This window comes from Glycine max, chromosome 1 (assembly GCF_000004515.6).
Source record: "Glycine max cultivar Williams 82 chromosome 1, Glycine_max_v4.0, whole genome shotgun sequence".
Classification (NCBI taxonomy): domain Eukaryota; kingdom Viridiplantae; phylum Streptophyta; class Magnoliopsida; order Fabales; family Fabaceae; genus Glycine; species Glycine max.
The window spans coordinates 23890317-23913578 of record NC_016088.4 but is presented as its reverse complement, the minus strand read 5'-3'; the positions used below and the strand labels follow the sequence as shown (position 1 = coordinate 23913578).

Below are 23262 nucleotides of genomic sequence, written 5' to 3'. Positions count from 1 at the left end.
ATCCTCAGAAGCAATAGTGATTTGCATATAACCTAAAAAACCATCAAGGAAACAATAGTGAGATTTACCTGCCAGATGTTCAAGCATCTGATCAATGAATGGCAGGGGGAAATTGTCCTTTTTGGTAACCTGGTTAAGCCTCCTATAGTCGATGCAGACTCTCCAACTGTTCTGCACTCGAGTAGGAATCAACTCCTCCTTCTCATTTTTTATCACGGTGAGGCCAGTTTTCTTCGGGACTACCTGGATGGGACTCACCCATTGGATGTCGGAGATAGGATAAATGATTCCAGCTTGCAAAAGCTTGGTTATCTCCTTCTTCACTACATCAAGAATCACCGGGTTGAGTTTTCTCTGTGGCTATCTTACTGGTTTAGCTCTATCCTCTAAATTTATTCGATGCATACATGTGGATGGGCTAATACCAGGAATGTCCGCCAGGGTCCAGCCTATAGCCTTCTTATGCTTCTTGAGAATAGATAACAACTTCTCCTCTTGCTCATCAGCAAGGGAGGCAGATATAATTATTGGAAAACTTTTGCTATCATCCAAGTAAGCGTATTTTAAATTTGATGGCAGAGGCTTCAATTCTGGTGTGGCCGACTAGATAGTGGTAGAAGGAGATGGTTTCTCAGCCTGTACCTCATAAAGAAAGTCAGAGGTATGTGTACTTCCTGAAATATGGTTAGTTCTATTTGACTCTATAAAATCAATCTCAAGAGGTAAAACATCACCAGACATGCAATCAATATCAATTTCAGATTCACTCTCAGCAGCAAATTCAGACATATGATCAAGTACAATTTCAGACTCAATGCATGAAGAGTGAGAGGCATGCAGATTAGAATAAAGATCAGTCATGTATTCATCAACAACATGGTCAATTATTTCAACACGAAATACAAAAAGATCTTCATATGGGTGTTTCATAGCATCCAGAATATTAAAATGAACAGTTATATCACCAAACTCCATAGATAGTGTGCCTGCATATACATCTATCTTAGTTCTAGCAGTTTTCATAAAGGGTTTGCCTAGAATGATGGGAACTGATCCTTGAGAAAATCCCTCCTCCATATTCAAAATATAAAAATCAACAGGGAAAATTAGTTCACCAACTCTAACTAAGACATCTTCTATGAAACCAGCAGGATAGGCAACACTTCTATTAGCTATATGAATTACCACATCAGTTGACTCCAAGGAACCTAGAAATAGAGAATTAAAAATAGACAGAGGCATAACACTAACAGAAGCTCCTAAATCTAGCATGGCATTGTCAAACTTACTATTCCCTATAATACAAGGTATGCTGAATGTACCTGGATCTTTACATTTTTCAGGGATTTAGGGGACAAATTTACCAATCAATGTGGAGACATTTCTGCCCATGCTAATTCGTTCACTTCCCTTAAGCTTCCGCTTATTAGTGCACAGCTCCTTCAAGAATTAGCATATTTTGGAATTTGCTTTATTGCATCCAACAGATGTATGTTTACCTCTACTTTTCTAAATGTTTCCAAGATCTCTTTCTCTGTCTCTTCCATTTTTTTTGTTGGGAACTGCTCTTGGAGGGAATGGAAGAGGGATATGCTGCTTCTGCAAATCAGAATTACCAGTGGAAGATTCACCTGCACGGAAATTGTTAGGTAACTTACTCTTTAAATTTTTGTTATCATCTTTTTCTGGAGTAGAGTGAAGTTGGGCAGGTTCATTTGCAGATGAGGAAGGTGCTACTAGTTGAGGTCCTTGACACTGCTTTCCCAACCTCAATAAAATGGCACTCACATTTTTGGGATTCTGGACAGATTGAGAAGGTAGCTTGTCAGAATTCTGGGATTGTTGTTGATTTAACTATGTAGCCAATTGTCCCATCTGATTAGTTAAGCTCTGAATGGAGGCTCTGGTCTCTTATTGAAACTGCATGTTTTGCATAGTCATTTGCCTCAAAAGTTCTTCGAGGGAAGGTTGCGGAGGAGCCTCAACTGTTTGTTGTTTCTGGGGTTGTTGTTGTTGTTGGATTGGTGGAGGAATGTATGGTCTGCTTGGGCCAGCAACATTTTGGAAGGAAGGAGCAGGCTGCTGTTGTTGTTGTTGTTGAGGGCTAGACCATCTGAGATTAGGGTGATTCCTCCATCCGGGATTATATCTGTTGCTGGAGAGGTCATAATTGTTATGCTGTGGTTGATTTTGCTATGGAGGTTGAGGGGGTCTATTGTAAATGTTGGCAGCATAAGTTTCAGGCTGCTCAATTGCTCCATGTTGTTGCATGGAAGGGCAAAGGTCTGTATGGTGGTCAGTAGAGGAGCATAAACCACAAACTCTTGCGACAGGTACAAATTTCTGATTCAAGGCCAGTTGGGTTACCAAGTTAACCAAGGCATCTAGTTTACCTTCAAGCTTCTTAGTTTCGGATGATGCAGGTGAGTTTGTAGCTACCTCATGCACTCTTCTAATGACTATAGCATCATTTCTGGCGCTAAACTGCTGGGAGTTGGAAGCCATCTTCTCAATTAAATTTCTAGCTTCAGCAGGGGTCATGTCTCCAAGGGCTCCACCACTGGCAGCATCTATCATACTTCTCTCCATGTTACTGAGTCCTTGATAAAAATATTGGAGAAGAAGCTGCTCTGAAATCTGATGGTGAGGGCAACTGGCACATAGTTTTTTAAATCTCTCCCAGTATTCATATAGGCTCTCCCCACTGAGTTGTCTAATACCTGAAATATCCTTTCTGATGGTCGTGGTCCTGGAAGCAGGGAAATTTTTTTTGAAGAATACTCTCTTGAGGTCATCCCAACTCGTGATGGACCTTGGAGCAAGGTAATATAACTAGTCCTTTGCCACTCCCTCTAAATAATGAGGAAAGGACTTTAGAAATATGTGATCCTCCTGGACATCTGGTGGTTTCATGGTGGAGCAAAAAATATGGAATTCTTTTAGGTGTTTGTGTGGGTCTTCACTTGCAAGGCCATGAAACTTTGGAAGCAAATGGATCAGTCCAGTTTTAAGAACATATGGGACATCCTCATCAGGGTATTGGATGCACAAGCTTTCGTAGGTGAAATTGGGTGCAGCCATTTCCCTTAGAGTCCTCTCATGGGGTGGAGGTTGTGCCATGTTCTCAGAATGTTCACAATCAGAATGTTCAAAATTATAATGCTCAAAATCAGGATGTTCAAAATCACCAATAATAGAATGCACAGACTCTCCAGTAACAGAATGCTCAGGATGCTCAAAAGGTATAAAATGATGTCTAACTAATCTATGAAATGTCCTATCTATCTCAGGATCAAAGGGTTGTAAGTCAGATGGATTGCCTCTAGTCATACACTACATTCAACATGCACACAACTAGTTGCCTTTTGATGTAAGTAATAGTGTAGGTTTGAACTATAGCTACCATTAAATGATATCCAAATGACTCGAAATTTAGTGAGCAACCTTATAAAATTATGAGAAGATAGCACAAAAAATTTCAAAATAAAAATCAAAGTCAAACTATAGAAGCTAAAAATGATAAGTTAAGAAAAATAAGAGAATAATACTCAGAAAATAAAAAACTTTTGACAGAATCACAATTTTTGGAAGAAGGAGACCTCAGCCGTCCTACGGCTGCCTTCCACGGCATGGGAAATTATTTTATACCCCAAATACATATATAATTATTGCGATTCTGATAGCCGGGGCAAAAGTTATGGCGTTTGAAGTTTTGACAAATTTGCTACTTTTTGGGAACTTTCAAATCTGACCAAACTAAGGGCTCCAGCTATTTTTCCCACAAAATATGGATCAAAAGAAGTGACCACAAAAAAATTAAGCCAAAAATAACAACTTAGATACCAAAACAAAAAATCCTAATTAATTCAGCAAGGGTGGTCTCTAAAATCCGTCGCTAAGGGATTTCCACTACTACCATGTTTCCCAGTTCAACAAAAATGGTCACTAAATCCGTCGCAAAGCACTATTCATAGCAAAATACAAAAAATGAAACAAGGGAAGCGCTGAACAGAAAAAATAAAACAAAACACCACACTAAACAAAATAACAAGACTCTAAACACACTAACACAATACTAACGCAACACTAACACAACACGAAAGCATAAAACAACTAAACATAAAACACGAATTATGAACCTTTGGACACTGCTCCCCGACAACGGTGCCAAATTTGATCGAGGCCGTACCCGAATCAAATAAACATTAAAATGCAGTAACTAGGAAGTGATCCTAGGTCGTTTCCCAACGAGCAATGATAAACCAAATGTTCATAATATACTAGCAGTAACAGTAACAATGGGGGGGGGGTTGTTTGTTGTGTGAATTAAAGAACAAGCAAACTGGAATACGAAACTAATAATAGTAAAAATGTGTTGTTTCCTCTGATTCAGAAGTCATTCTCTTGTCCTAGGTTATGAAGAATTCGTCTCTAACAGTTAACCACTTAATCCAACCCAATTTTAATTTACTAAGCGAAAATCAATTTAGGGTTGTCAATATGTGATTAAGCAACACATACACCAATTAACCCCTTGTTCATTAAGCACGAACGCAATTTAAGCACAGAGGCAATTAATCGAACACGAAGCGTGCACAGATTAACAGAACGCATGTGGGTTAATAGGTGAAGGGAAAACTGCTAGGAAGCTACATTATAAACCAAACCTCGAAGAGACAGTTAAGCTTCATCCTCAGAAGGAAACAACACCAGAAATTTAGCCTTCCATAATTTCAACCAAAAATAGAAAACGCAATTGAAGCTAAAGGCAGAAACGTAAATGAATTTGGAAATTGAAATGAGAATGAAACTAAAGCAGAAACGTAAATGAAACTAAAGGCAGTAGAAGAAATAAAAACGAAATTGCAATTAGAAGTAGAGAATGGAAAAATGCATTACGTGAACATTTAAAATAAGCTCAGAAAAACGTAAAACCTTAAACCCTATGCTCTGGATAATAGTCTAACAGAATAGCCTTGCATGAATCCCAAGGCTGCTATTTATAAGGGTCACTCAAAGTCACTGGGCCCTATTACAATATCCAGGCCCAAAACGAAATAAACACTGAACAACATAAAATAAAATTGCAAACTCCTAATTAAAATTTAACTAAGGTAAACGTTGCTTTATTTGCCCTCTTTAAGTCCACGACCAAAATCCGGATTAAGCCCAATGCTTCATTAATTCCTGAAATTAGATTGAAAACATCAATTTAACTGAATGAGCCCAAATAATAAAACTGCCTAATTAAGACTAATCAGTAATTAAAATGGTGCAAAAAGGTTTTAAGAAATAGGAGAAAATAATGGCACATCAGAGAGAGAGGGAAAATTGTAGTTGTTTTATGAACAACTGAAAACAATGACAGAAGTTACAAAAATTTGTTACAAGGGCTCTTTTAATGAGAGTTGTTATTTTTCTTTGCCACTTCAGCATCTTGTTGTAGCAAGGACAATTCTTTCTACAGTGAGTTTTCATTCCTTACAAAGGACCTCTTCTCTTGAAACTTAATGCTTTCTGGTCCTAGTCTTGCTATGGCGAGAGAAGCACTTGCTGTGGAGAGTTCTTGCTCATGTTCTTGATCTCAGACTAAGGATTCATGGTGGTGAGGTGTAGATTTGTTGTTGCGAGTCTTGGCACTCTTTCAATTGATCTTTGGTCCTAGCTCACTATGGTGATGACTCTGTTCGATGTTGCTAGCTGAGGTCTACAACTTCTCTTTCCTTTTACCTCAAAAATTCCCTTGTGACATAGAAAATTCACACAAAAAATCAAGAACTTTCTTTTTATTTCCTGAACTACTTTATGCAATTTTATTCAGAAAAGCAAAGATTTATTAACAAAAATCCTAAAAATGCTAAGATAACTGCTCACAAAAATAAAGTGTAAAGGACAATTATAAGTCATATGTGTATATATAGCATCATAACAATCACGAATGGAATCACTTGCACTCTATATAGGTTCAATACAATGCAAGTCCACACATTACAACAAAATACCATATGATGCATATTTGACTTTCCCATATAAGGTCATCCATCACAATAATATCAAGTTACAATAATGCACCTCATAGCATGATACACACATGACATATGTAATTTAAATAAGCAACCTCCCAAGGCCTCAAAGCCTCAACAAAATCAGATGCATCATGAACCTGCTAATGGGACTGAGAGGTTCTTTAACAAGTATGTTGAGCTAGATATTGTACCAACCTCAATAGGGAGATTTACATTGAGAGGAAGATGGAATTAAAAGAAGGAAAAGTTCCCTGAAAAGTAGGAAGTTTTTAAGACTAAGGGTTGGAACCAGCTAAAGAATCTAGGTGTTTGTAGTGAGCCCCTAGTTAGGGAGTTCTATGCAAAGCTGTACTTAATGAAGATGAAGGATTGGGTGAGAAATCATTTTTTCAAATATCGTGTTGTCTCCATCAACAATTTGTTGGATCAACTCTAAAACTGAGGAAAGGCCAACAATTTGGTTATGAGGAATGGCTTAACAAGGAGATAAGCTCAAAGGAGGAGTAAGAGGCAATGATTATTGAGACGGAAGATCTCTTATGCCTTCCTAACAGACATTTCAAATCTAAGGGTGAAGGAGCTGCCAAGAGACTTCACAAGGTGGACATGACAGACCTTGCTCAATTTTGTATTTCTTTCATGTTAGACATTGTTGCCCCTAACTCTCATAAATTAGATATTCATTTGAAGATAGCTTAACTCCTCTATGCCATCATCAAGGGCCTTTCTATTAACATTGGAAAAACTCTATCTCGGGATATATTCAGCATGGTAAGGAAGAAAGGCTCTCCACCAGGTCTCCTATGTCTCACTATTGCCCTTTGTGCTAGAAGACGCATAAACATCACCAATAACTTTACTCAGCCATATAAGGATTTGAAACCTACCATAGATGCTCATTACATATTGAAAATCTTTTGGCAGGTTAGTGATGATTCTTTACCTGCTCCACCTCCTCCTTCTCCTTCTAAGAATTAATGAAAGATTGGAGAAAATGCATAAGTAGGTGGACCAAAAGATAGAGGCAAATCATAAATCTCACCTCCTTCCTTTTGAGTATCTGAGGGGCTTAACTACTCACCATGCTCCCACCTACCCATTTCCATCTCAAGAGGAATAGTTGGCTGCCATTGGCCTCTTCCTTCTAGGGACTAGGCTCTAGAATGCCAAAAGGGTAGTGAGGTAGCCAATGAAGCTGGTACTGGAACTGAAGATGTTGTTGATGTTGGTGAAGTTAAAGTTGAAGTGGGACCTAATGTTGATGTTGAGACTACCATCACCACTACTGCTGATGTGAATGATGAAGTTGGAGCAAAGGAAGAGATTGTTTCTAAGGACACTATTATGGGTGTGCCTCAAGAGAGCATCATTGAAAAGAAATGTGCAACTACCAAATGATTATGCCTTCTTTCTTTCTCTATCCTCTATAAGTTTGAATAATTTAATTTGTTTTTTATAATGTTTTGTAGAACTTGGATAATTTTTTTATGGTTGATGTTTACATTTTAGATTGGTTTTAAATTTTTGTGTGTATGTTTTTGGTTTTAAATTTATTTTAGTCATAAATGAATAAAGTGTATTTTCGCCATAGCGAATCGTACGCTCGTTGTAGAGAATTCATTAGAGAAAATTAATAAAAACATACAAGGTTCGCCATGTCTCGCCATAGTGAACCCCATTGTCAGAAAAATAAAAATTATATTTTCAGAAATTAAAAAGAAATAAAATAAATGTTTGTTAGTCCTTTTGCTTGGTTTGAAATGATTGAGTAGATCACAACACATGATGAATTAATGATTGTGATAATTCTATAGGGGCTTATGCATGTGTGAACTTGGGTGAATTCAATTAATTGGTGCAGATTTGGATAAGATTGGTTTGTGGCATTCTTTGATGAGACTCATGAATATGCTTCTACCTTGTGAGGTGTGAACCTACACAATGAGTGAATGTGTGTCACCATTGTTGTGTATACCGTTGATTTTTTTTATTCTTATGTCATTAGGATGTCACATAAAGCATGAAAATGATCAAGATACTTCTTCTTTCATTATTATTATTTTAGCGTCTTAGCCAAAAAGCCAACCAAAAATACTTTGATTTTAACTCTTTAGCCATTTTGCACAAAAAATATAAAGATATTTTCTTTTGAAACCTTTCAATAAAAGCCCAATGAGAAAAATCGTTGCTTCTCTCATCCCATTGATAGGAGAGCAATCTTTCAAGATAAAGTTTTGACATAAGTTTGGGTTGGTTGCACCATATGGAAAGGTTGTCATAAAATCAAAATTGGCAAGGGTAGAAAAATATAGAGACCAAGATTCTCAAAAATTAAAAAAAGAAACAAAAAATAAAATAGAGACGAAGTGTCCATGAAAACAAAACAAAAGGCTTATGTCAAATCTTGCACATTTATTGCTCTCCTTGAATTTTGGATGATTTTGATTGTCTAGAAACACAAAGATTTGTTGCAAGCCTAACCAAGCTCTTATGTGATGTTTTTGATGAAAAACAAAGTTGATTCGGGGCATTTGAATGTGTGAACGAGTGAAAGTGGTAACCTTGGAAAATCATGCATTGAGTGAAAAACTTGTGAAGGACCATGCAAAGTAGTGAACTCTGAGCCATAAAGATGATGTTCTTCTCAATCTCAAAGATTTGCCTCCATTATTTTTATGAATTCTTGTGAACATTCTAGCACAGTCCCTTAGTCTTGTGTGGTTTGAAATCTCATTGTGATGATGTATGTGCTTGATTATTTTGACCACTATTGTGTTTGTGTAAATACTTTTCTTCAACCTTTGTTGGATTTTGTATTGTTTGGGGACAAACAATTGTCTAAGTTTGGGGTATTTTGATAATTGTGTTTTCACACCTTATTTTTTGAGCAATTTTCTTAGCTTTTCTTTAGAATTTTTGTACATAATTGTTGTTTTTGTTAATAAATTGTATAAACTTCTTTTAGAACTAAAAGAAATAGTTTTTGTGTAAATTTGGATGTTACAAGAGCATATTTTGATAATCGAAGAATGAAGAGTTGTAGACATGATCTCGCCATAGCGAGATGTGCTTTCGTCTCAACAAAATAGGACTCTTGATCAGCTAACATGGGCAGAGATTTGCCTCAGCAAAGCTATAATTTGAACAAAGAATCTATAAAGTCGAAGACCTTAGAGTAAAGAGAAACTTGCCACAGCGAGTCATCCATTCGCCTCAACCGACAAGGTTCAGATGCATGAAAATAAAGTGCAAGTCCTTAGTGTTAAATGTAATTTTGATGCAACAAAAATCCTCTAAGGCACAAAAAATAATGTAATCTCAGTGTTATCTAAAGAGCTGGTGACATCCTTTGTAAGGAGTTTGGGTTCACTTGTGAAATTCAAAAATAAAATCTTTAACTCTCTCTTCTCTCTCTCTCTCTTTTCTCCATTGTTACTTTTTCTTGAGCACATCTTAAATACTTAGCACCTTGTATGTGCAATATAGAAATAGATATGGATTGAAAACTGTATTATTGCACCAATTTCATCATTAAGAAGATAGAATAAAAAATAAACAACTTGTGGAAGCATAAAAGAAACATGAAACTAATTTCCAACATGTGGAAGCATATAACCATTTGGAATACAATAACATGTTGATATTATAAGATTGAAAATTAGAATGAGTAACTTACTGTCAATGCCTGCTCAACTAGAAGAAAAAGAAATGAAGAATAACCAACTAATGCTCCAACAAATGCTTTACCTGAAAAAAAGAGCAAAAAAGATCATGTAAGCACTTAGCAGATCAACCACTTTCTACTTAAGATATGCATACCAAAGCTAATATAATTTACCTTACATTTGAGTGACTCCTAAATTAATAAAGTTACCATCTCTCCTTGTATATCTCTAAGAGCAAAGAGACTGCATCCATGAATGCCTGATTTCCTAGAGCAAACTATAAATTTTTCCATTTGTTGCCATAGTATATATGAAGTTCTAAATATACTTTTTCTCTTTTCTTTTATAATTCGTTATAGCATTCATATCATTTATTTTCCCATTATTTAGGATCTACACAACTAAATGTTGGGTGAAGAAAATGCTTTTCTTTTCTGGCCCTTATATTTCCTTAAGTCAATGCTCTTTGTAAATATGCATTAACATTTAACTTTACCCATTTAGATCTTGAGTTTAGATGTAATAAGAAACTATTTTTTATGGTCATGTGTAATAATAAATTGGCTAATAGCATTTAAATTTTAATATTTGACACTTTGAATGTTAATTCTGCGTGCAAGCCAGTAGGTAAACATTTGCATTCTAACTAGAATTAAAAATAGATGATCAAGTACAAATACACGTGCACCCTTGGTTTTGTAGATCAACAAGAAATGGTTTATGACCCCTTGGGTATGGCTATGTTTTACTTGGGTGCCATGTAAGAATAATCATAATAGAGCAATATACTAACACTTAGAAAGGGTTGTGGAAGACTTAGCATCAAAGCCAATGACTAAAGTGAACATAGGGCTAAAAAATCCTCCACCTCCAACCCTGCTTACACTACCCAACGTAGCTCCAAAAAATCCAACAATCAACCCTAGTACAATTCTCCAACCAAACTTCATTTCTTGCATTTTAGAGCAATATGCCCATATTATGAAATAAATAGATAAAGTGCTTGACATGCAAATGTGTTTGATAAACTCATAGGCCAACACATAGTCATTGGAAGGCTCTCCATCATTCTGGAAGAAATCAATTATACTATTCATAACTCCTTGACTTTCTTTGGCAACAAAACTCTTAGTTTCCCAAAAACTCTTTTTGCTAAACTAACATTGTTGGCGATAATATGGCTCCACGAGACCAGCCATATTGTTGTTGCCGCTCTTGAAGTCTTCTTATTTCACTTCTATAGCCATATATGGGAATTAGGAAGTTGCAATCAATTAATATAAGTTAAGGAAATAGTTTCCACTAAGAAAGCATTCTTATTCTCAATTCTCTCTAAAACATTTTATTCTATCTTTCTCCATTCCCCCTCTAAATTCAACTAGTAAATCTAGACACAAACCATCAAACTCAATAAAATGTATTGACATTCTAACTAGTTCTAAGTACACATAGAGACAAATACTCAACAAAAGAGAGTTGAGAGAACAAACATCACCATATTGACGCAACAAAACAAAACAAATATTTGAAAAAAGATGATGGAGCTCAATAAACCAAGATGGGGGTGAATTGGTTTCAAAACAAAATGTACTTCTAAAAACAGTTACAAACAAACTTTTGTATGAATCATATCACAAACAAATATATGAATTGAATGTGATCAATATTTAATCAATCCTTCCTTAAACATGATCCTCCATCAACATCCTTTCTTTCACAATTATAAAGCTTGCAACTTTTATGAAAAACTTGATTAATACTTGAATGAGAGAAAAAGATCAGAACAAGAGAAGAAAGACACAATCTTTTTATACTGGTTCACTCTCTATTTCTAGAGAAGCTAATCCAGTTATCTAATCCACAACTAGAATTAGATTTCTACTATGCATCAAGAATCCTTACAAGTAATCACAGCTAATCTACAATTCCCACCCCGAAAAAAGAGACTAAGGCACCCAACACTAGGGCCCTTTGTGAATATAAGCCTAAGAGAACCCTATTCTTAGCCCAAACCAGAAAACCTTATTCTAGCATGCTTTATGCGATTCACGGATAACCAAAAAGACTGTGTAAAAACCATACACAAGTAAAATCGAGTAAGAGAGATACAACCTGATCAATCTTTCCACAAAAACCTTACTGGATTGAGTAGGTGATCTTCTTCAACTCAAAAGATACAACTCACTTCCAAGAAAAAGATCTTCATAACCAAACGAGAAAGAAGTAATCGATTAATCCACTTGGTAATCGATTAAACCAAAGACTCTTGAATAAATCAGTCATTGACTCAAACAATAGTGTAATCGATTATGAGACTACTGTAATCGATTAAATCGATACGAGACTCAACTCTTTAAGCTTTAGATAGCTTCTTGTATTCGATTACGACAACTCTGTAATTGATTAAAACAAATAATTTTTTCCTTTGAAGTAACTTTTCTAACTTAGAAACTTTTCTTCTCACTAACCATGATGATGCATGATGCAATATAGATATCAAATGTACTAATATGCAACAACCAAGATAACAACCAATACAAATGTCACTCAAGGGAGTCGGGCATGTAAAAGCCAAAAATTCTTCAAGCTTTTCCTTGAGCTTCAAGCTATAGCCTTTAGGTTGTTCACCATGTTGATCATGTTGCTTCCCCTATCTCTAACAATGTTAAGCAACATCGTAGTTCAAGGTTAAGCTTCCTATCCCCTTTTTCCTCCATAACCTAATTACACAAATATTTTAAATTCTAGAAAACAAAATTTCAATGTCAGAAACAATAACTAAGGACAAAACTCATAATGATTTAAAGAGCCCATTCTGAATGCATGCTTTTTGTGAAAAATTGCAAATAGAGAAGAAAATCGAGTTAAACAAAAGTACAAGGATGGAAAGTGAGAGAAAGAAGAGTAGAGTGTAAAAGAACTTATGCTTTGCAAAAACCTGAAAATCAAGTTTTGAGGAAAATTAGGTTCTAAGAAAAAACATTGTGGCTATTCTCCCATTGCTTTAATTTGGACTCACTTTGCACTTCAATGGCAATACCCTACAAACTCGTGCAAATTAGAAATGTAGAAAATTAAATAACAGAGTTGTCAAACTTTTGTCAACTATACATGTGTTAGGCCAATACTTATTGCAAAAATGTAGGGATTTGCATATAGTGAGGAGGACTTTCTCAGTTTCTTTTTTTGCTATGCCATGGGTTGTTAAAGCCTGATCCAAGCATCATAAAATCAATTAGAAGAAAACCTCATAAGAAAAGGTAAGCAATGCAAATTAGAAAAACACAACACCTTTTCAATAAATTGATGGAAAGCAACAAGCAAAGGCACAAGAATTTCTATGGATATAGGCTCCAACTATGGTTGTACTGACTCGTTAGCAACTTTAGGATTCAAAAAATACTGCAAAATGAAGCAATAAATTTGAACATAAGTCAAAGAAACTAAAGTACACTATTCTTCTTCTCCACTTGTTGTTTAACATGTTTTCTCCCAGGCCATTCAACACTCACCACATATGATAAGTGTCATATTTTAGTTATTTTTGGGATTAGAATGTTAGCACTTATCTTTTGATTTTAATAATTTTCTTATAAACTTCCCTTAATTCTAGTTTTTTATATATTGCATATTTATAAGTGTTTTTGTTTATAATATGGAAAATTCATCTATGCCTCTCCTATGTTTTGATGTTAATTTATTGGAACCAGAAATAGAGCCAAGTTAAAGAGTATTAAGGGTCATTATTGATGCAATCCTCCCAAGGAGGGGACCCATCACCAGAGCCATGGCTAGGAGACTCTAAGAAGATTGGGCTAGAGATGCAGGAGAAGGCCCTAGAGTTCTCATGAGCCTTAGGGTAGATTTTGGGCCCATGGGCTAAGTATGAGCCCACTTATCTTTGTATATATTAGATTAGGGTTTCATTATTTTTGGGCCTTGTATTTAGGGCTCCATAGTGTAAGGAGGGTACCCTAGTAATATAGGATCTTTCTGCCCTTGTATTTTAGGACACCTAGACTGCTTTTTGTATTTGGGGTAGTTTTGTAATTTCACATGTATTAAGTGCACTATTTGATGTGTGTGTTGGGAGAGAAATTTAATTGAATTGGGAGAAGCCCAATCCAATTAAATTTTGGACCAGCCTAAGGGGGAGGTGAGCATTTGCTTGCTACACCCCATTGCCATATCATATAGTCACACTTTGTGCATGTCCTTCATGCTTTACATGCCTTATGACACCTAAGCACACTTAGTGGAGAATCTTGCACTTGATCTTGGATTAGTGGGCTGAACCATAGCCAAAATTCACTAATCATAATTAGTGAAATTTTGGCTCCAAATTAGGCTATAAATAGAGGTCTCGTGTGTGCATTTTTTCAACTTTGATCATTTGAGAAATTAGACTTCAAAGTTCAGACCTCATTTGAGGCATAAAATTCGTGCCCTCCTCTCTCCCCCTCTCTCTACTCATCTTCTCCTACCTTCAAGCTCTTATCCATGGCCTCCTATGGTGGAGAGCTTGTTCTTGACTCATCTTCTCCTTGAAGTGGCATCTCCAATCACCTTTTTTCCCTTCTCCATTCTGCTACCATTGATCTTCGAGAAGCAAAGGACTCCATTGATGAAGAAGATCCAATGCCTACAAGCTCTACATGTAGCTACATCAATTATGAAGACGTGAAGTCCTTTGTTACTCGCTCGGGCTAATCAGAGCTCGCTTGGGCGAGCCTACATGCAGAACAAGGGAGTTTAAGGGTGAACTCACCTGGGGTAGCCATCACTCACCAAGGTGAGTGAAATTCCTTCAACATGAAGTTATCTACTCGCTTGGACTAGCCATCTCTTGCCTGGGCGAGTGACATTCCTTCAGGACGAAGTTATCTATTCTCCTAGGCGAGTTTTACTGTCACTGTTTGGATCAAAAGCTCAAACAGTAGATAAAAGGGAGAAGAAAGAGCTGAAAAACCAGAGAAAAATAAGAGACGAGAACCACACGAGGAAGAGAGAAAAAGAGAAGTTGGAGATGTAGAGATTGACATCGAATTGATCGTGGTTCTCATCCTTCATCATTTCATTTGTTCATCTTAGGCTCCATACCATGAGCGGCTAGTTTCTCCGCAGGATTGGATGTAATCTTTGTACCCTAATGTATCTATTTTGTTATTATATATGTATATATATATATATATATATATATATATATATATATATATATATATATATATATATATGAATATTTTCTACTCATTAATGGTGATTTCATTTTGTTCATAATGCTTGATTCTATTTTATCACTAGTTTCATGAAACTGAATTTTAAGTTTGATTAGAAAGTACTCTTAGAATTTGATTTGAATGAATTCACTCTTTATGTTACGTTGCTAGAAATAGAGCATAACATTTTGATTGCAAATAGCACAAGATTATGATTGTAATGCTGGAATATTTATTTCATATGCGAGGAATTGATATTTGATAAATATTCTTAGGATTCTTGAATGTGAGGGATTGATTTGGGGTGATATAACGTGTGCATCAGAGATGTTGGAAAATAATTCATATGCATTAATTTTATTTAGATACTAAAGATATGAATGATGAAATCGAATCCTATGCTTTTCTTTAAATTTAATTTATTTTGTTTTTGTAATTTTAAATTTTTATGAATTTTAAGCAATTTACCGTTCTTTTGTTAAACCCATGAAATTTTGATTAAATTTATATATATATATATATATATATATATATATATATATATATATATATATATATATATATATATATTAAACTGTTTACTTTTATCTGGAGAAACTGAGTAACTCAAGTCCCTATGAAGATGATCTCTTTTATAAAATTTATAACCTATGAAGACATTGGTATGCTTGCCAATAATATTTTATCAGACTTTACTTACCTTCTGGCCAAACTCCAGATTAATCAAGATTCCTTTCCCTTGATGAACAAAAGGTTAAGACCAAAATAAAATAAAATGAAAAAGGTTTGATATAAAAAGGTTTTTAACATACAAGTATGAGTTATTACACTAGTTATAATATAGGCAAAATTGCAAAATTCGTCCCCCATTTTATCTCCAATTACGGATTTGGTCCCAATATAATTTAATTCACAAATTTGGTCCCCCAGTTTTATAAATCCCTGCAAAATTGGTCCTGGAAGCCCGATTTGGACGTTGACCGTTAACCTCAGACGTTGACTGCTATGTGTTAATGTCGCGTGTCAACGTCTGAGTGATTCCATATAAAGGCTTCATTTTTTGTAGGTAAAATTGCACTTTTGGTCCCCCAGTTTTACTCCAATTTCGATTTTGGTCCCCCTATAATTTAATTCACACATTTGGTCTTCCAGTTTTATAAATCCCTTTATAAATTGTTCCTGCAAAATTGGTCTTTTGAATGGTTTAGCCACTGGGGCTAGAGACATGGTAGGTCTTGATAAATCTCACACTTCTTTTTCATTGCAAGTTTTCCACTCACTTGGAACCCAGAAAAAAATCACTCTTTGTTTCTCTCCCACTTTCGGGGTTGTTCAACTTGGGAAAGTGGCGCATGAATCCCAATCTGGGTCTGAAATTTTCAAATCTCTTACTTTAACAGGTTCTGTAATAACCCCCTCTCTTTTCTTTTCTTTTTTTTGCTTCCCCATGCGGTATTATGTGTATACGACTGCTTAAGGGGCCTATGTATGACAATGGTATTTTTGTTTGAAATTTGAAATACAACTTCTCCAGTAATGAAATTTGGCTAAATTTATAAAGGGATTTATAAAACTAGGGGACTAAATGTGTGAATTAAATTGTAAGGGGACCCAAATCGGAATTGGAGTAAAACTGGGGACCAAAAGTGTAATTTTACCTACAAAAAATGAAGCATTTACAGAAAACCACTCAGACGTTGACACGTGGCAGTCACACTTGGCATTGACACATGGTAGTCAACGTCCGAGGTTAATGGTCAACGTCCAAATCGGGCTTCCAGGACCAATTTTGCAGGGATTTATAAAATCGGGGGACTAAATTTGTGAATTAAATTATAGGGGGACCAAATCCGAAATTGGAGATAAACTTGGGGACCAAAAGTGCAATTTTGCCTATAATATAAATAGATTTTTTTTTCAAAAAACTAACATCCAAGAAAAAAAATTCACAAGATAAAAAGTGTTGCCTTTATAAAAGGATTTAAAAAATATCATTTTTAGGTCAGCCGAAAAAAGAGATTTCATTTAATTGTGGCAAAAGTTCTTTATCTTGCATGTTGCATCCCTACCTATATGAACAATTCCATTGCATATTACAGAGTAGTTGCAATATATGAATGTTATGAAACCCCATTTAAGTGTAACTTAAATGATCATGTTAGTAGCTATATGAGATATCCTATTACTCATACTTAGATCCGAGTGCAGCCCCTGTGTAGAATCAAAGTACCAGTGATTGAAGGCAGTAAGCTAGATTTAGATACCAATCATAAAATGAAAAGGAGAAGTTCTTCACTTTTACACTTAACCATGACCATGCCCTAAACCGAATTTGTTCTATGGTTGCATCAAAATCTAGATCCTCCCCTTCAAATATGATTTTATTCCTATGCCACCAAATCCACCATATCACAACACACCATACAACTCACCATAGGATCAATGAATGATTTTTGTAGATTGGTGTTAAAGGGCTATTATTTACTTTGGCTTTATTTTATTATTTTTCAAATTTAGTTGTCAATCAATAGATAGTGTAAGGGTATATGTTTTTTTTATAGAGAAGGGCTTGAGACAACTCTACAAGAGAGCATCGAGACTCAAGTTTTTCACATGACAATGCAATGAAAAGAAGGCAAATTATAGTAACACCCTGAGCTTTTATCAAGTTACACACATAAACCAATCATTTTCTTTTATTTTTCTAAATCACCATCCTTATAAGTCTAAAAACAATACACTAACATTCCCTTAGATGTTTGAAAACATTAAATTTAATGTCATTACTCACTTTTGGTCCATTAAGTTAAAAAAATTTCATTCTAATACTTTATGTTTTCAAAAGTTTCATTTTAGTTCATTTTTCGTGATTTTGTTAACAATGTTAGTATTTTGTTATCTTAAGAATTTTGAAATAAATAATTAATTAAATTAAAAAGAAAATAAAAAAAATCATTGTTTGAATTTTATCTTTATCCAATTTGAGTAACATAATAGTAAATTTCGACGGAATAGGTCCACTTACTTTTTTTTAATCCTTCCCTTTTTAATAAGTTTACACTTTTAATTTGAATTTCTTTCTTGACTATATTAAAAATTCCCACTATTTTATTTCAAAAATTATAAATCACCAAAGAAACCTTCTCCATGGCTTTCCAAGGTTTGCTTCTCTCTCTGCAACTCCATCCACACTTTGTTTTCTTTTTTTAATCTATGCACCTTTCTCTCTCCACGACTTCCTTCATTCAAATCCACCCCTCTCCGCCAACCCCCATTGGCCACCATCTTGAACAATCTCACACAATTACTTCCACACCAAACACACCACCCTCTAACCCCCAACCTATGCCCACCACAACAACATACCAAGTAGCACCTAATGACACTGTTCACCCAATGTCACCTATTCATGGTTTCCTCCTACCTCTTTGCCTTTTCTTACCCCCACTTTCACCCCTTCTCTGACATTTCACACCACAACAACAAATCATTTTCCCCAACCTAGGCCATTCCACCTTCATAACTTCTTTGTCACTTCTACAATGCCTACAACAATACCTACCTTTTTTCCCTTACATACTGCCACTAGCCCAAGCCACTTACGCCTCCCAAAACTATACATTCTACCCTTTGGTGGATTCGAACCACTTGACTAGTTGTTCCAAGTAGAACAATTTTTTACTCTTTACCAAGTTCCTTTGGAGCAACACATTTCTAAGGTGGCTTTTTACATGAAAGGTGACGTGTTGAGTTGGTTCAAATGAATGCACCATAATCAACAACTGTCTGACTGGGGGTCTTTTACACGAGCAGCTAAGCTCCATTTTGGTCCTTCAAAATTTACAAATCATCAAGCTGAGCTCTTTAAGCTCCACCAACTGGGTATTGTGAGTGACTATCAACTTCAATTTGAGAAGCTTTTTAACTGGGTCCATGAGTTAACACCAGAAGCAATTTTAAATTGTTTCATTTCAGGCCTCATCCCTGAGACTCGTACTGAAATAAGCATATTACAACCCTCTTCCCTTGCTGTTAGTGTTTAGCTCTACTGAGCTTTAAAAGATTGGCTAAGATTTTGTTAAAACATAAGCACTTAGACAATGAAGGAAAGCTGGAGTTGCTGCACATGATGTCCAACGTTATGTCAAGGAATGAGATCGGGCTGCACAATGTACAAGGCAAGATAAAATGGCAAATGAAGAATTGAAGTTGCAGGATCCACGATGTCGGATACAATGCCCTGACATCCTGCCCGAGAATACTGGAGTTGCTGTACAATGCAAGATAAAAGTCAAGTGCAGAAGTGAAGCTGCAGGATCCACGATGTCGGACACGATGTCCTGACATCCGGCCCGATAATACTGGACATATAAATCTGTTATATCTTTAACAGATTATTGTGCAGTTAGCAAGAGATTAGATGATCTATCTTCTGGAACGAATTAAAAGATAATTAAAGTTTGAATTTCAAAGTAGAAGAGTTCGTTCAGGGATTAAAGATTAAAGATTAAAGATTCAAACTAAAAGATCAAAAGTTATCTTTTAGTTCTTTAACTGCAGATTTTTCAGAAGAAGATAGATCTCCTCCAGCATCAAGGAGTTGCAGCCCAGAATCGTACACGGCTATATAATCATGGAGGCTGCACGAGTTCTGTACCAAGTCCGGGATTGAAGAGTTATTTTGTGAGTTTTGGGACTTGAGTGATTTGTGAGCCACCTTGATGGTACCCTAACATCAAGTGTTGGACCTATGTGTGTAGAGTTGATCTCTTGTGTCTAGAGTTGATCTCAAGTGTGTAGAGTTGATCTCTTTTGTTCAGAGTTGATCTCTGGTGTGTCTTTGACTTAATTGTAAACACGGGAGTGTGAGTGAGAGGGAGTGAGCAGAGGTTCTCATATCTAAGAGTGGCTCTTAGGTAGAGATCGCACGGGTAGTGATTAGGTGAGAAGGTTGTAAACAGGGGCTGTTAGACCTTGAACTAACACTATTGAGAGTGGATTTCCTCCCTGGCTTGGTAGCCCCCAGATGTAGGTGAGGTTGCACCGAACTGGGTTAACAATTCTCTTGTGTTATTTACTTGTTTAATCTGTTCATACGGACACATATAAACTTCATGTTCTGAAGCGTGATGTCGTGACATCCTGTACGACATCTGTCCCCTGGTATCAGAATTTCACTTGCTAATGCCATTGGTTTTGCCAAACTTGTCGAGGCTATGGTTAAGGCTTCAAAAGTCCAACATTTTACTTGTCCCATTCCTTTAACAACCCGAAAACATTATCATAACCCTTCTCATAACCCTATTCCAAACCCCTTATCTCTTCCGTTTAAGAAACTCACCCCATCTCAATATAATGAAAGACACATAAAAGGCTTATGCTACTATTGCGATGAAAAATTCCATATTGGTCACAGGTGCCAAAACAAGCAATTATTTCTCACGATTATAGCGAGCATGATGAAGAAGATGAGCCAGGCCCTCACACTACCCTAGAACCTATAGACAATCCTCTGAATACCCAACCCATCCATTTTCAACTATTACCCCAAGCCCTCCACAGGAAGCTGATCTCCATAAACTTTACGTTTCCAAGGCTCCATCTTTGGTCATCTAGTTAGCATTCCAATACACACTGGAAGTTCACATAACATTATGCAGCCCCAATTTGCCACACATTTACAGCTTCCCACCACACCTACACCTTCATTTCCAGTCATGATAGGTGACAAAAACTAGATCTACTACACTGGCCTATGTCAACAAGTTCCTCTTACAAAGTAATCTCACTTGTTTGAACTACCATTTTTTTACTACCAATTCATGGTGCTAATTTGGTTTGGAATCGAATGGTTACAAACTCTAGGACCTATCCTTTCTGATTTTTCAGTTCCATACTTGAAATTTACCCACCTTGGTCAACAAATTATATTACAAGGAAAATCCTTTCCTCTGCCCCAAATTGCCTCTTTTCAATTGGCGAGTCACTTGGTTCACATGGATTCAGTGGCTTTTGAGAAAACAATGGAACTAACCAAACCAAGAGGGGGTGAATTGGTGTAAAATCAAATCGTCAAAAATAAAGTTTTAAAATTTTGTTGCCCAAAGGATTATATCACAACTTTCTTTTAAATCAATATTGAATCAATCACCCAAACATAGTATCCTTTTTATTATAGTGCATCAATTTGAAATATCTTTGAAACTTAGCAAATTGATAAAGAATGCAATAGAGAGAAATGAGAGTTAAAGAGAAGATAGAGAACAAGATTTATAATGGTTCACTCTCTATTTGTAGAGAACCTAATCCAATTATCCAACTCAACCCAAATAAGATTTTCACTATGCAGTGTGAGTTTTACAAGCAATCACAAGCAATTTCAAATTCTACCTAGAAAATGAAACTTAGGTACCCAACCCTAGGGTCCTTAGTGAATCTAAGCCTAAGAGAAACCTAGTATTACCTTCAAAATAGAAACACCTATTCTAGCATGCAGTAAAACTCTTGTACATGCAGTAACAATGTGTAAAAGGTATATGAAACATAATCAAGGAGAGATATAACCTTCACATTCAAATGCAAGAGCAAAAAAATTGATTGAATGGACCTCTCTTGATCTCAAGTGTGTTTACAACTCACTAATCACATAACCCTCAGAGAAACTTTGCTTTAGAAATATCCAAGAAATGAAAAATGAAGTTTGTAAGTTGTAAAAGTGGTTTTGTGATAACACAAGGTAGGTATATATAGAAAAAAACAATTATAATCGCTTGTAATCGATTAAATTGACAATGTAATTGATTTTTTCCTGAAAGTAATCGATTGCATTTCCCATTTAATAAATTAAAGTGTTGTTTCCAAATTTTGGAAAACATTCAAGAATAATCCAATCAATTACACTTTGGATTTAACCGATTAAAGTGTTTTTGATCACTTCTAGGAACACTTTCAAGAAAGATGTAATCGATTACCATATCCTTGTAATCGATTAAACTAGAGACTAAAAGATAGTCATGGTCTCAATTTGAACTGTGTAATCGATTATGATTATATGGTAGTCGATTAAACCAGAGCCATGATTTCGTCGCAAGTTCTTAAACACTTATGAAATTGATTACATATGTGGTAATCAATTAAACCAGTTAGTTATATAGCACAAATGATTTTTCTTATTTTAGAAACTATTTTCTTACTTCTATATGATGATGCATGAGGTACACATTGATTGACTAAGGATAATAAGCAACAAGCAATACAAATGCCATTCAATCTGGGGTTGTGCATGTAAAAGTCAAAACTCTTCTTAATCTTGATCTTCATGTTAGCCCCTTTATCTCTAACAATCTCCCCTTTTTTGGCTTTGATGGTGCCAAACTTTCTTTGCCATTGAGTGCATTTGGAGAGGCTTGAAAGCAGAGACTTCTCTTGAGACACCACCTGAAATTTACTATACACTATGGCCAAGAGAAGTGTCAAATCATGTCATATCATCATCATAGTAGAGTGGTCAAATGAATAAGAATGTATGTCATGTGTCAATACAATTTGTCCTCCTTTTGGCATAACAAGGCAAAAAAGGCATATACAAAATAGAGTAAAAATAATCAACATAATGTGTAAGCAAGGGAAAAAGCAATAAACATTTCATTCATTCTTCAAATCATTACAACCATCACAAAAAAAAAACAAAATAGAACAACCAGATATAATGAAGAATAGGATTAACAACAAAATAAGCAATGAAAGCTAAAAGGCGAAAGCAAGCACCATAACACATCTACGCATCATCCTCATCGGGGTTAGGAAGGTTCCTAAGGTTGAGCCTAGTTTCTATGTTTTCCAGCCTAGTATTGATATTCTCTAAGGAGCTGTGTACATCGGCTGAGTGCTCTTGATGAAAGTGAAGCATGACATCCATCTTCTGAATCATGAGAGATTCAAAAGGACTCCATAGAGGTGCAAGCTCATGTTGAGTTTCAACTTCATCATCCTCTTCCAGCCATTATCCATTGATGGTTGGTATACCTCATACCAAGATTCCTGAGATGCCTTTCAGTTGTCTCACAAAAGGCTTTGGTGTTGTCAACAATCTCATTAGAAACATCAACTAGAAAATAGTCGATGAATCTAGAGGCAAGTAAAGCATATGGAAACTCACAATCTACAAGGCGACGACATTTAAGCATGATGTCTTCAATCCGTTGAACCCAATTCATTTGAATTCCAAATTTCAATCCGTAAACTATTTGGAGATCATCATCATTCACCTGAGTATGATTGCTTGACCTCGGCATGAGAATGTAGGTGATGTGGTAGACAATCATCCTATCTTCAACAGTTAGCTCTCCAACTCCA

The 23262-nt window shown here is 35.7% G+C and overlaps 1 non-coding gene across 1 annotated transcript; it reads left to right on the top strand.

Moving 5' to 3' along the window:
- The first annotated feature begins 2635 nt into the window (after positions 1–2635).
- On the top strand, positions 2636–2742 carry LOC112997921 (small nucleolar RNA R71). Its single transcript, XR_003262970.1, has one exon. It is a non-coding gene; the product is annotated as a small nucleolar RNA R71 (small nucleolar RNA).
- The last annotated feature ends 20520 nt before the right edge of the window (positions 2743–23262 follow it).